The 12,902-nt window shown below is 33.5% G+C and overlaps 1 protein-coding gene and 1 pseudogene across 2 annotated transcripts in view; one reads left to right on the top strand and one right to left on the bottom strand.

Annotated features, from left to right (window-relative positions):
* Positions 1–12,902, bottom strand: part of CLVS2 (clavesin 2) — a 93,660-nt gene that overhangs the window by 60,258 nt on the left and 20,500 nt on the right. The window lies entirely within an intron of this gene.
* Positions 598–766, top strand: LOC136316326 (small ribosomal subunit protein uS14-like; annotated as a pseudogene).

Below are 12,902 nucleotides of genomic sequence, written 5' to 3'. Positions count from 1 at the left end.
GCTCTCCATGGTGCTGCTCAATTCAGCCTAAGCCTCTTTTGGTAGTTTCTATGTAGCATTGAAGCTATATTATTAGCTCTTTTTTGAGTTCAGGTTTTTTCCAGATTTAAATACTTATGAAACTAAAACACAGCTTATGATTTACAGAAGAGCACTTTCACTCTCCTTTCGCTGACTAAATTATATCTCTAAGTTCAGCATATAGCAGTCACCCACTACAACGCTGTTTATCGAACCCATATTGAGACAGCAGGCTTCAGTCACCACTAAACCCAGTTTGTCTACCAGTTGTAGAAAAACATTATTGTCTTAAGAGGAGTAAAATGTGCTTTCTTTAGCCACCTTAAGAGAGATAATGGGCTGACCTGAGGCATATCTTTGAGGCCTTGATTTGAAAACAGGCAATAAAGCTGATTGAGTCACCACCTATTTGCAAACAAACCCGGTTTTCTAAGAAGTACAGACTTAAGTTAGGTTTTCCTATATTGATTTACAGAGAATTATGCCCTGCCCCTTCTCCTGTTTTTTATTATTATTATTATTATTATTATTATTATTATTATTATTATTTTGTTTTGTTTCATATGAGAGAGCAAGATGGGTCACCAGCAGCTCGACTGGAACCATCTAAAAAATTTTGCCAGGGTGTTCATACTTTCCCCATCTGCTCAAATCTGCACATTTAATCCAGAAATTCGGCCTCAGTATGTGCCTTCAGTGTTTCCATCAATCTGGGAAAGATGTAGGCTTCATTAAGTTGGACTGAGTGAACTTCCTGGAACGAGTCATTCCAAACATCCACCTTATGACAGAAACAAAGGTAGCTTTTCCCACATAAAAAAAAGATAAAATAAAACTTCAATTGTGAGTGTTTTAATGTGAATGAAATAGTCATGTAATTATAGAAATCTTCTTTTTAAAAATTACTTTTATCTTCTCAGTGGATTCATCTTTAAAACTTATGGCTTATTTTCCCTCAATTACATAAAAGTATTTATGTAAAACTCTGGTTTCTAAAATAGAATTATGAATATAATCCTTAAAATTGTGATTATTGGAAAGAAATATTTTCTACGTTTCACTCCAGAAAAAATATAAATATTTCTGGGGATTTAAAGAACATAATAATAACAAAAAACTATTACCTTATAAAAGCATAATAATTCTCTCCTTGAGCCTCATGTAAAGGTAAAATGATGACTCATGTTTTTATTTCTATCATCCTGTGATCATAAACCAGATAAAGATTTGCATTAAGTTGTTAAAGAGTTTCCAAGTCAATATGGCAGACTGCATAAGCACAATTTCCTCATCTCTCTCTACAAATTCAATTGACAGCACAAACTATAATAAATTTATAACAACTTTGAAAATTAAATGAGTCAGAGTAACATTATTAAAACAGATATTTGATAAAATTTTGGGAGATGAAAATAACATGTACTTTTGATTTCCATTACCAGAAAAATGAAATAGTCATACTTGTCCTTATTCTTCATTAAGTATAACTTAAAAACCTGAGCAGAAACAAACATAAGAAGACTATGAAAAATGAGAAGAAGGCAGAACAGCTAGAGACATTGGGACCCAAAAATAACATGATAGCAATATGCCTGGGTTTGATTTTGTCTCACATATCCCAGATTTAGAACTCAGGAAACTGGCAACTGGAAACACCAATAAGCACAGACAAAAAAAAAGCCTTTACAAAAGCTTGCACTCATTAGGCAAAAGATCATAAAAGGTGCATACTAACAACATACAAAACTTTTGGGCAATAACTACTAAACTCTGGACAAATATCACAGAAAAATTAAAATGTGACCTCACTCTTAGCCACACCAGCAAAGAGTTAGAAGTGAGCCTAGAGTACCGCCCTCACCAGGTTGTTAAGGGACCTCATCTCCCACCAGTATGGTTTCAGAGAAGGCTGACTAGGCAGTCAGTAGGTAGTCAGGATTTATATCCCTGTTATATCATTATTAATACTCTGGTTGTGAGCTTGAGGATGTACAATATTTTTGCAAGATGTTACTATTGAGGGAAACACATACCAGATCTCTGTGTTCTATTTCTTACAACCACATACAAATTTCAAAATGACAATGAAAAGTTTAACAAAAAGTACAGATGGCCATATAATTTTATGATACACAGAGAACTAAGACCACAAATACAAAGACTATGCTCTAGAACTATCAGAAAAAGGATGAGAGAAAAATTGGGAGAAAAGAATAATAAAAAAGTTTCTTTATAAAGGATTCATTAAGGTCTGGAGGGTACATGAAAAGATCTGCTCTCAGATGTATGCTTGTAAGTGACAAAGATGGAGAAAGATCTTAACATTTTTATAGACAAAATACAGGTACTTGCAAAATAACAAAAAATAAAAATAAAATGAAGCTTCTTATCAGAAATAATGAATGCTTAACATCTATAGAATGATTATTTGAAAGTACTAAGGGAAAGAAACAAAATAAAAGTACTAAGGGAAAATCATTTTGAATCTGTTTTCTATATCTAGTGAAACAATTAATCAATGTGGAAACAGAATAAACACATTTTAGAGAATGCAAATACTCTACAATTTTACATCCGCTGTATTTTTCAGGTAGAAAAAATTATAAAAAGATAAAAATAATTCAAGGACTTGAAGAAATTAAAAAAACAGCTAATATGACACAAGAATAAAATTTTAAAAATTTCTGGGATAACAGCTCTAATATAGGCCTAATAGACAAGAGTAGATATATCAGAAAAAAAATGTTACTAAGAGAAACATCTGAGATCTTACTGTTTATGTTTTCTTCTAGGATATTTATAGAGTGGACTCTTACATTTAAGGATTTAATCCATTTTGAGTTTTTTTTCTTGTGCATAGTATAAAAAGATGGTCCAGTTTTATTATTTTGCACTTATCTGTCTGATTCTTCCAACAACATTTATTTAATAAACTATCTTTACCTTATGTTCTTGACCCTTTTGTCAAATACTGATCATATAAGCATGGGTTTATTTCTGGGCTCTCTATTCTGTTCCTTTGATCTATACATCTGTTTTTATGCCAATACCTTGCTGTTTTGATTATTATGGCCTTGTTATATAGTTTTATATCAGTAGCATGATTTCTCCAACTTTGTTCTTCTTTCTTGAGATTACTGTGGCTTTTTGGAGTCCAAAAGTAGATTCTTTATTGTACACATATGATTTATAAAATAGGTACTTGCCCAAAATAAATTGCATAAAGCCCACATGAATCTATAAAAAATTCATTTGCATTTGAATGAAAAAAGAAAAACTAAATACTAATAATGTAATTTTTACTTTAATTTGTTAATTTCTATACTGACTAAAATGAAGTTGACTTTATGTTTTCATTGTATGACTAAACAATAAGTAAAACTCCAATTGGTTTTTAAAACACTTGATAAATATTGCCAAAAGGATGAATGTTGGTGGATTCTACACCCTAAAATATGATGGTGATTATATTCTCTAAATCCATTCAAAAAGAATTTAGAGTGAAATCTTTTCCATGTTTTAGCAGCTAACATTCTTTTCTGGGATTTTTACTAGTTAACTTATCTCATACAAAAAATTTCATATTCTCATTTTCTAAAAATTAAATCCCCAATTCAGAAGATTTCTAACTTCAATGAAAATCAACAAAAACATCACTATAGTTGTGTTGGACACAGTCTTGAGATTATAGAGGAATTATTTACTTTTTTCTCCTTTTAAATTCAGAATTTTAGAAATACACATCTCAGGAGAGTTGAATTGATTGAATCACAATTGTGTTACCTTTGTTATAGGAATATAGCTATAGTGATCCAGGTATGTAGAATCGTCAGTTCCCTTAGCTAGACAAAACTAGCCTGGTACAGAGATTGCATTTAGCACACAGAATAAACAGTAGCAAGGGCACTTTTATTCTTTTGTATTTGAATGTAGGGATTAAACTTGGTTTGTTAGAACAGTTAATATTAACTTATATAACTACCATAAAATTCCAGTTGTTTGGAGCCTTTGAAAATTGATTTTAAACCATAGAAAAACAGTGTTATTAATTGTACACCAAATAGCATCCCAGGATTAAATCCAAGGAGACATTCCTCATAAGAGTTTACTGTGGCTTTTCCAATTGCAGATGTAAAGAAAACTAAACCAATTAAAAACATATCTTCAGACCTGAAGATGGCAGCGGAGTAGGCAGATGCACAGACTCCCAGCTCACACCACCGAACTGGATTATAAACTAATTTATGATCAGCGTGAAAAACCAAATCTGGACTACAAGAACAGCTCTCAAAAACCAAGGAGCAAAGAAGAAGCCACAATAAACCTGGTCACAGAGATACAGACATCTCTCCAGCTCCAAACAGCTCAACAAGACACAGCTGAAAACAAGAAGTGGAGAGGAGGGGCACTAACTCAGGTCTCCATGGAGATCTGAGATACACCTTCCCCTACTGAAGCTGAGAAAGCAACCTGCCCCCAGAGACATTAACTGGCAGAAGAGGACTTCAGAGCCTCAGGTCACTCCCACCACATTCCTGGATACAGTTTCAAATAAGCCCTCTGCTGAGATAAAAAAAAAAAAAAACAAGACAATCGCCTGTTAAGAAAACAAACAAATCAAGACTTCAAAGCGGCCCAAATCCAAAAGTGGATTACAAATAATAGCTGATGCCAACCCAAGAAGACCTAGAAATAACACAATTGAAAACTGGAGGCAGACAACAACAAGCCTAGACTCAACCAGCTCTACAAATAAAACACCCAAATACACAGATACAATGAGAAGACAGAAAAGTGCAATCCCAATGAAAACACAAGAGAAACATCCAGAAAATGAACTGAGTGATATGGAAATAACCAAACTTCCGGATGCGGAGTTCAAAATAATGATTGTAAGGATGCTTAGGGATCTTAGAACAACAATGGATGGTCATTACGAACACCTAAATAAAGAAATAGCAATTTCATTGCAGCATTGTTCACAGTGGCCAAGACATGGAAACAACCAAAAAGCCCTTCAACAGAAGACTGGATAAAGAAGATGTGTCACATATACACTATGGAATACTACTCAACCATAAGAAATGATGACATTGGATCATTTACAACAAAATGGTGGGATCTTGATAACATTATACAGAGTGAAATAAGTAAACCAGAAAAAAACAATGATTCCATACATTGGTGGGACATAAAAATGAGACTAAGAGACATGGACAAGAGTGTGGTGGTTACCTGGGGGGGAGGGGGGGCGCAGGAGAAAAGGAGGGAGAGGAAATGGGGGAGAATGAGGGGCACAAAAAAAACTAGATAGAGGGTGACGGAGGACAATCTGACTTTGTGTGATGGGCATGCAAAATAACTGAATGACAAGATAACCTGGACATGTATTCTTTGAATATATGTACCTTGATTTATTGATGTCACCCCATTAACATTAATAAAAATTTATTCATAAAAAAAGAAATAGCAATTATACAAAAGGATATTGAAATATTAAAAAAGAATCAGTCGAATATGACAAATACAATATCAGAAATGAAGACAACAATGGAAGGAATTAAAAACAGTATGGATAGAGCTGAGGATCAAATCTGTGAGTTGGAGGAGAACTGGAATGAAAGCATGAAAGAAGAGAAGAAAAAAGAAAAGAGACTCAAAAAGTCTGAGGAAACTCTTAGCTCTGTGACAACATAAAGAGAAATAACATCTGCATTATAGGGGTTCCTGAAGAAGAAGAGAAAGAACAAGGGATAGAGACTTTGTTCAATTATATCATAGCTAAAAATTTCCCTAAATTAATGCAGGAGAAACTCTCACATGTTCAAGAAGCACAGAGAACTCCATTAAAGAGAAACCCAAAGAAACCTACACCAAGACACATCATAATTAAAATACCAAAGCTAAGTGATAAAAAGAAAATATTAAAAGCTCCTAGAGAAAAAAAGGCTATCACCTACAAAGAAGCCCCCATAAGGATGACATCAGACTCTCAACAGAAACACTTGAGGCCAGAAGAGAATGGCAAAAAATATTCAAAGTAATACAGAACAAGAACCTACAACCAAGACTACTTTATCCAGCAAGGCTATCATTTAAAATTGAAGGAGAAATAAAAAGTTTCCCAGACAAAAAAAAAAACCTCAAGGAATTCATTACAACCAAAACAATGCTGCAGGAAATGTTAAGGGGCATGGTGTAAACAGATCAAAGTGGGAAAAGAATATAGCAAAAGAGGAATACAGCTTTAAAGAATAAAATGGCAATAAACAACTACATATCAATAATAACCTTAAATGTAAATGGATTAAATGATCCAATCAAAAGACATAGGGTAGCTGCATGAATAAGAAAACAGGACCCGTACATATGCTGTCTACTAGAGAAACACCTTAAAACAAAAGATGCACATAGACTGAAGGTAAAAGGATGGAAAAAAACATTTCATGCAAATGGAAATGAAAAAAAAGTTGGGATAGCAATACTTATATCAGACAAAATGAACTTTAAAATAAAGAATATAGTAAGAGATAAAGAAGGCCACTACATAATGATAAAGGGAGCAATTCAACAGGAAGATATAACCATTATAAATATCTATGCACCTAATATAGGAGCACCTAAATATATAAAGCAGATTTTGATGGATATAAAGGGTGAGATTAACAGCAATACTATAATAGTAGGGGATTTTAATACCCCACTAACATCACTAGATAGATCCTCAAGAAAGAAAATTAACAAAGAAACAGCAGACTTAAAAGACACACTAGATCAACTCTATTTAATGGATATTTTCAGAACCTTTCACCCTAAAGCAGAAAAATATACATTCTTTTCAAGTGCTTATGGTACATTCTCTAGGATAGATCACATGTTAGGGCACAAAAGCGGTCTCAACAAATTTAAGATTAAAATCATATCGAGCACTTTCTCTGATCACAATGGCATAAAACTAGAAATCAACCACAACAGAAAAACTCAAAAATTCTCAAACACATGGAAACTAAATAGCAGGTTGTTAAATAACGAATAGATTAAGAATGAGATCAAAGAAGAAATAAAAAAATTCCTAGAAACGAATGATAATGAGCATACAACAACTCAAAATTTATGGGACACAGCGAAAGCAGTACTGAGACAGAAATTCATAGCACTACAGGCACACTTTAAGAAGCTAGAAAAAGCTCAAATAAACAATTTAACCCTGCATCTAAAAGAACTAGGAAAAGAACAGCAAGTAAAGCCCAAATGTAGTATAAGGAAGGAAATAATAAAGATCAGAGCAGAAATAAATGACATAGAGACTAAAGAAACAATACAGAGGATCAATGAAACTAGGAGCTGGTTCTTTGAAAAGGTAAACAAGATTGATGAACATTTATCTAGACTCACCAAGAAAAAAAGAGCAAGAACTCAAATAAATAAAATTAGAAATGAGAGTGGAGAAATAACAACTGCCACAAGAGAAATACAAAATATTGTAAGAAAACACTATGAAGAACTGTATGCCAAAAAACTAGACAACCTAGATGAAATGGACAAATTCCTTGAAATGTACAATCTTCCAAAAATCAATCTGGAAGAATCAGAAAACCTAAACAGACCAATTACACCAAATGAGATCAAAACAGTTATCAAAAACTCCCAACAGAGAAAAGTCCTGGGCCAGATGGCTTCACAAGTGAATTCTACCAAAAATTCAAAGAAGAACTAACTCCTATCCTTCTCAAGCTATTTCAGAAAATTCAAGAGGAAGGAAGACTTCCAAACTCTTTTATGAGGTGAGCATAATTCTGATTCCAAAACCAGGCAAAGACAACACAAAAAAGAAAATTATAGGCCAATATCCCTAATAAATATAGATGCTAAAATCCTCAACAAAATATTAGCAAACTGGATCCAACAATATATGGAAAAAACCAAACACCGTGATGAAATGGGATTTATTCTGGGGAGGCAAGGCTGGTACAATATTTGCAAATCAATCAATGTGATTCATCACATAAACAAAAGGAAGGAGAAAAGCCACATGATAATTTCAATAAATGCAGAAAAAGCATTTGATAAAATCCAGCACCCATTCACTATCAAAACTCTCAGCTAAGTGGGAATACAGGGAACATACTTCAACATGATAAAAGCCATCTATGACAAACCCACAGCCAACATCATACTCAATGGGAAAAAATTAAAAGCAATTTCCTTAAGATCAGGAACAAGGCAGGGATGCCCCCTTCCACCACTCTTATTCAACATAGTCCTGGATGTCCTACCACAGCAATCACACAAGAAGAAGAAATAAAATGCATTCAAGTTGGAAAAGAAGAAGTAAAGTTATCATTATTTGCAGATGATATGATATTGTATATAGAAAACCCTAAAGTCTCAGTCAAAAAACTACTGGACCTGATAAATGAATTTAGCAAGGTGGCAGGATATAAAATTAATACTCAGAAATCAGAGGCATTTTTATACACCAACAATGAACAGTCAGAAAGAGAAATTAAGGGAACAATCCCCTTCACTATTACAACCAAAAAAATAAAGTACCTAGGAGTACATTTAACCAAGGAGACTAAGACTTGTACTCAAAAAATTATAAAACATTGATATAAGAAATCAAGGAAGATACAAACAAGTGGAAGCATATACCATGCTCATGGTTAGAAAGAATAAACATCATTAAAATGTCTATATTACCCAAAGAAATTTATAAATTCAATGCAATACCAATTAAAATACCAATGACATACTTTAAAGATATAGATTACATATTCCAAAAATTTATATGGAACCAAAAGAGAACACAAATAGCCTCAGCAATCTTAAAAAAGAAGAATAAAAGGGGAGGTATCACACTTCCTGATATCAAGCTATACTACAAGGCCATTGTACTCAAAACAGCCTGGTACTGGCATAAGAACAGGCACATAGATCAATGGAACAGAACAGAGAACCCAGAAATAAACCCACAGCTCTATGGACAACTGATATTTGACAAAGGAGGTAAGGAAATACAATGGAGTAAAAGCCTCTTCAACAAATGGTGTTGGAAAATTGGACAGCAACCTGCAAAAAAATGAAACTAGACCACCGACTTACACCATTCACACAAATAAACTCAAAATGGATAAAAGACTTAAATGTAAGGTGTGAAGCCATAAATTTCTTAGAAGAAAACATAGGCAGTAAGCTCTCCGACATCTGTCACAGTGATATACAATATTTGCTGATTTATCTCCACGGGTAAGTGAAATAAAAGACAGGATAAACAAATGGGACTATATCAAACTAAAATGCTTTTGCACAGCCAAAGACAATAAGAACAGAATAAAAAGACAAACTACACAATGGGAGAACATATTTGACAGTACGTCTGATAAGGGGTTAATAACCAAAATTTATAAAGAATTTGTAAATCTCAACATCAGAAAGACAAACAATCCAATCAAAAAATGGGCAAAAGAAATGAATAGACACTTCCCCCAAAGAGAACATACAGATGGCCAATAGGCATTTGAAAAAATGCTCAACATCACTAATCATTAGAGAAATGCAAATTAAAACCACAATGAGATATCACCTCACACTGGTCAGAATGGCACTCATCAACAAAACAATACAGAATAAGTGCTGGTGAGGATGTGGAGAAAAGGGAACCTTCCTACACTGCTGGTGGGAATGCAGACTGGTGCAGCCTCTGTGGAAAACAGTATGGAGATTCCTCAAAAAAATTGAAAATCGAACTGCCTTTTGACCCAGTTATCCCACTTTTAGGGATATACCCCAAGAACATTATAGAACGGTTCCAGAAGGAGAAATGCACCCCCATGTTTGTGGCAGCACTGTTCACAATAGCAAAGATCTGAAAACAGCCCAAATGTCCGTCAGAGTATAAGTGGATTAAAAAGCTTTGGTACATATATACTATGGAATACTACTCAGCCATAAGAAATGATGATATCAGATCATTTACAATAACATGGATGGACCTCGATAATATTATATGGAGTGAAATAAGTAAATCAGAAAAAACTAAGAACTATATGAACCCATACATAGATGGGACATAAAAATGAGACTCAGAGACATGGACAAGAATGTGATGGTAACAGGTGGGGGGGGGTGGAGAGGTGGGGAGGGGGTGAGGAAGAAGAGGGGGGATAGGGGGAGGGGAGGGTCACAAAGAAAACCAGATAGAAGGTGATGGAAGACAATTTGACTTTGGGTGAGGGGTATTGCAGCATAATCAATTGTCAAAATAATCTGGGGATGTTTTCTCGGAACATATGTACCCTGATTTATCAATGTCACTGCATTAAAATGAATAAAAATAAGATAAAAAAGTAAAAGAACAAACAAACATATCTTCAGAATAGTTATAATAAAGGATAAAGAGTGTTCTAGATTTCAGATCAAATTTAAGACAATATAAGAAGAGTAATAAGAATACCTCCCATAAACAGGACAGAAGGATCACTAACTTCCAAGATTCTAGAAATATAGTATCACAATTTTAAAATTTAAGAAAATAAAAATGATACCTTACTTTGAGATTTCAAAAGATTTTGATTTATATATTCATGAGGTTAAATTTATGAATGTGAAATGACTAAACATTTAAAAAACAAGCATATTAACTTTATCAACAGCTGTAAGAAAATCTGATAGTGCTGGGATCCTAAACTAATTTTTTCATCTTTATTTATTTATTATTCACAAATAAAAATTGTATATATTGATATTTGTGGTATATAGCATGACATTTTGGTGTGCATGTACATTTTAATATGATTGTCACAATTAAACAATTTAATATATCACCTCATATAATTATTTTTTGTCTGCTATACACACATTTCAGATCTCTCTTAGCAAATTTCAAGTATACAATACATTATTAACTATACTCACAATGTTTTACAGTAAATCTCCAGAACTTACTTATCTGATAACTTAAAGTTTGTACTTTTGATGAGCATCTGCACATTTTTTCCACCATTCTACTTCCTGTTACTATTAGTTTGATTTTTTTACATTTCATATATGTGAGGCAATGCAGTATTTGTCTTTTTGTGCCTGGCTCAATTCGATTAGCATAATATCTTCTAGGTGTATCCATATTGTTGCAGAGGGCAAGATTTCCTTCTTTTGTAAGGTTGAATAGTATTTCATTATATTTAAACTAATTTTTAAAGTATAAAGAATGTTCGCATTTATCAGTTTTGATTTGAAGACAGTGAAAAATGATGTTCCGCTGGGAAAAATATTGTATCAAGATGCATTTTTATTGCTACTAAAAAGAATAAAAAAGAACTTGTTATTCATCTTTTTTTTTTTTTTGTTCTCTGGTTAAGAACATGGCTAAATGCAGCCAGTAAAATGAAATGCAGAATAGTTCATATTATTCATTCAGTTTTTTATTATATATAATTACTTTTTAGCCATTTGTCATTACCTCAATGACTCAAACCAAAAGATTGTTATTTGCTTCTTTCCATTTTGTCACTTCAATTATTTTGTTACTCGAAGCAAAATGATAACTACTGCCCCTTTTAGTGCTTGAGAGTGGTATCAAATTTTATTGCTATTTACTGATGCTCTCTAGTTCAGTTAGTATGTGTTAAATAACTCTAGAACACTCATCTCTTTATTTTTCTTAAGATTGACACCTACTTCCTATAACTAGATATTTTAACAAATTTAGCTGCTAATCAAAGGAAATAAACAGCAATTTTAATGCAAGAAATGATTGATGTATAAAAATATGTACCTATATATGTACATAGGTGTGTTATGTGTATATATCTATGAATAACTTGTTATCACAGTCATATATAATCCTTAGCCTGTTTGTTGAACTGAATATTACATGTAGCTTTTACATGCCTATTGTCAGCTTTAAAAAGACTTTCAACACCCTATTTCTGGGCACTAAAGCTCTCAGCCAAACTACCATATTCTCACAATAAGAAATAAAGCAGTGTTAGAGTCTTCATTCTCTTTGTTTCAGGTTAAGTAACAACTGAACAAAAACACACACAGCTCAGACAGCTCCGCATGTGATGAACAAAATGTCACTTTTTTACACATTGCCCTTGTCACTGTTTCTCAATATGGTTTTGCCTATGCATATAAAATGTGGAAATATATGCTCCCACCTCCAAGCTGTCTGAATGAAAACAGTTCATGAGACTGTGTGTTCATTTTCAAAAAAAATAGGCATTGTTTCAACCCCCTTCCACCAATGTACCATAATGCTTCCTTAAGTTTACAAGGTATCTTGTATGCAGAAGGTTTCTCCTATGCACTATCCAGGAATTCTAAGTCTGAAAACTTATGGCAGGTTAATAATCATTTTAAAGAACACTCTCACAAAGCACAGAATCTTTTTGTTTTATTATGGATCCCTAATTTAATTATAATATCATGGAGCTCCATTTTAATATTCTCCCTTAATGACCTTACACATACACATACACACACACACACACACACACACAAATGTGCAATTTTGAAGCTGCCAGAGATTGTGTGTAGGATTTGGACGACTGAATAAGCTAATGCTGGAGAAGTTAATGGAGCTCCTCACCCGCTAGCCTTGGACAGTGACGTTCCAAGTCATTAGCATGTTTTCTGTTTTTGGCAAGATCTAGGTAGGCCTGAGCTTCCAAATAGTCAAAGCCAGAATTTGTAACAGCAGCACTTCCTGCTTTCCACATGAATGACCAGAGTTCTCAGGTCTAGCAGATTGGTGGCTGTTTATAACACTGAACCCTTGAGTCAAAAGAAAGGGCCCCCATTAAATACTGTGAATTACATATTCTTTATTCTCGCACAAGTCTTGATTTTATGAAGGGCTCTTACAATATCTGGCA

The sequence above is a fragment of the Saccopteryx bilineata genome, chromosome 12 (assembly GCF_036850765.1).
Source record: "Saccopteryx bilineata isolate mSacBil1 chromosome 12, mSacBil1_pri_phased_curated, whole genome shotgun sequence".
Classification (NCBI taxonomy): domain Eukaryota; kingdom Metazoa; phylum Chordata; class Mammalia; order Chiroptera; family Emballonuridae; genus Saccopteryx; species Saccopteryx bilineata.
The sequence above is the reverse complement of the archived record's forward strand: the minus strand, read 5'-3'. Positions and strand labels throughout refer to the sequence as shown.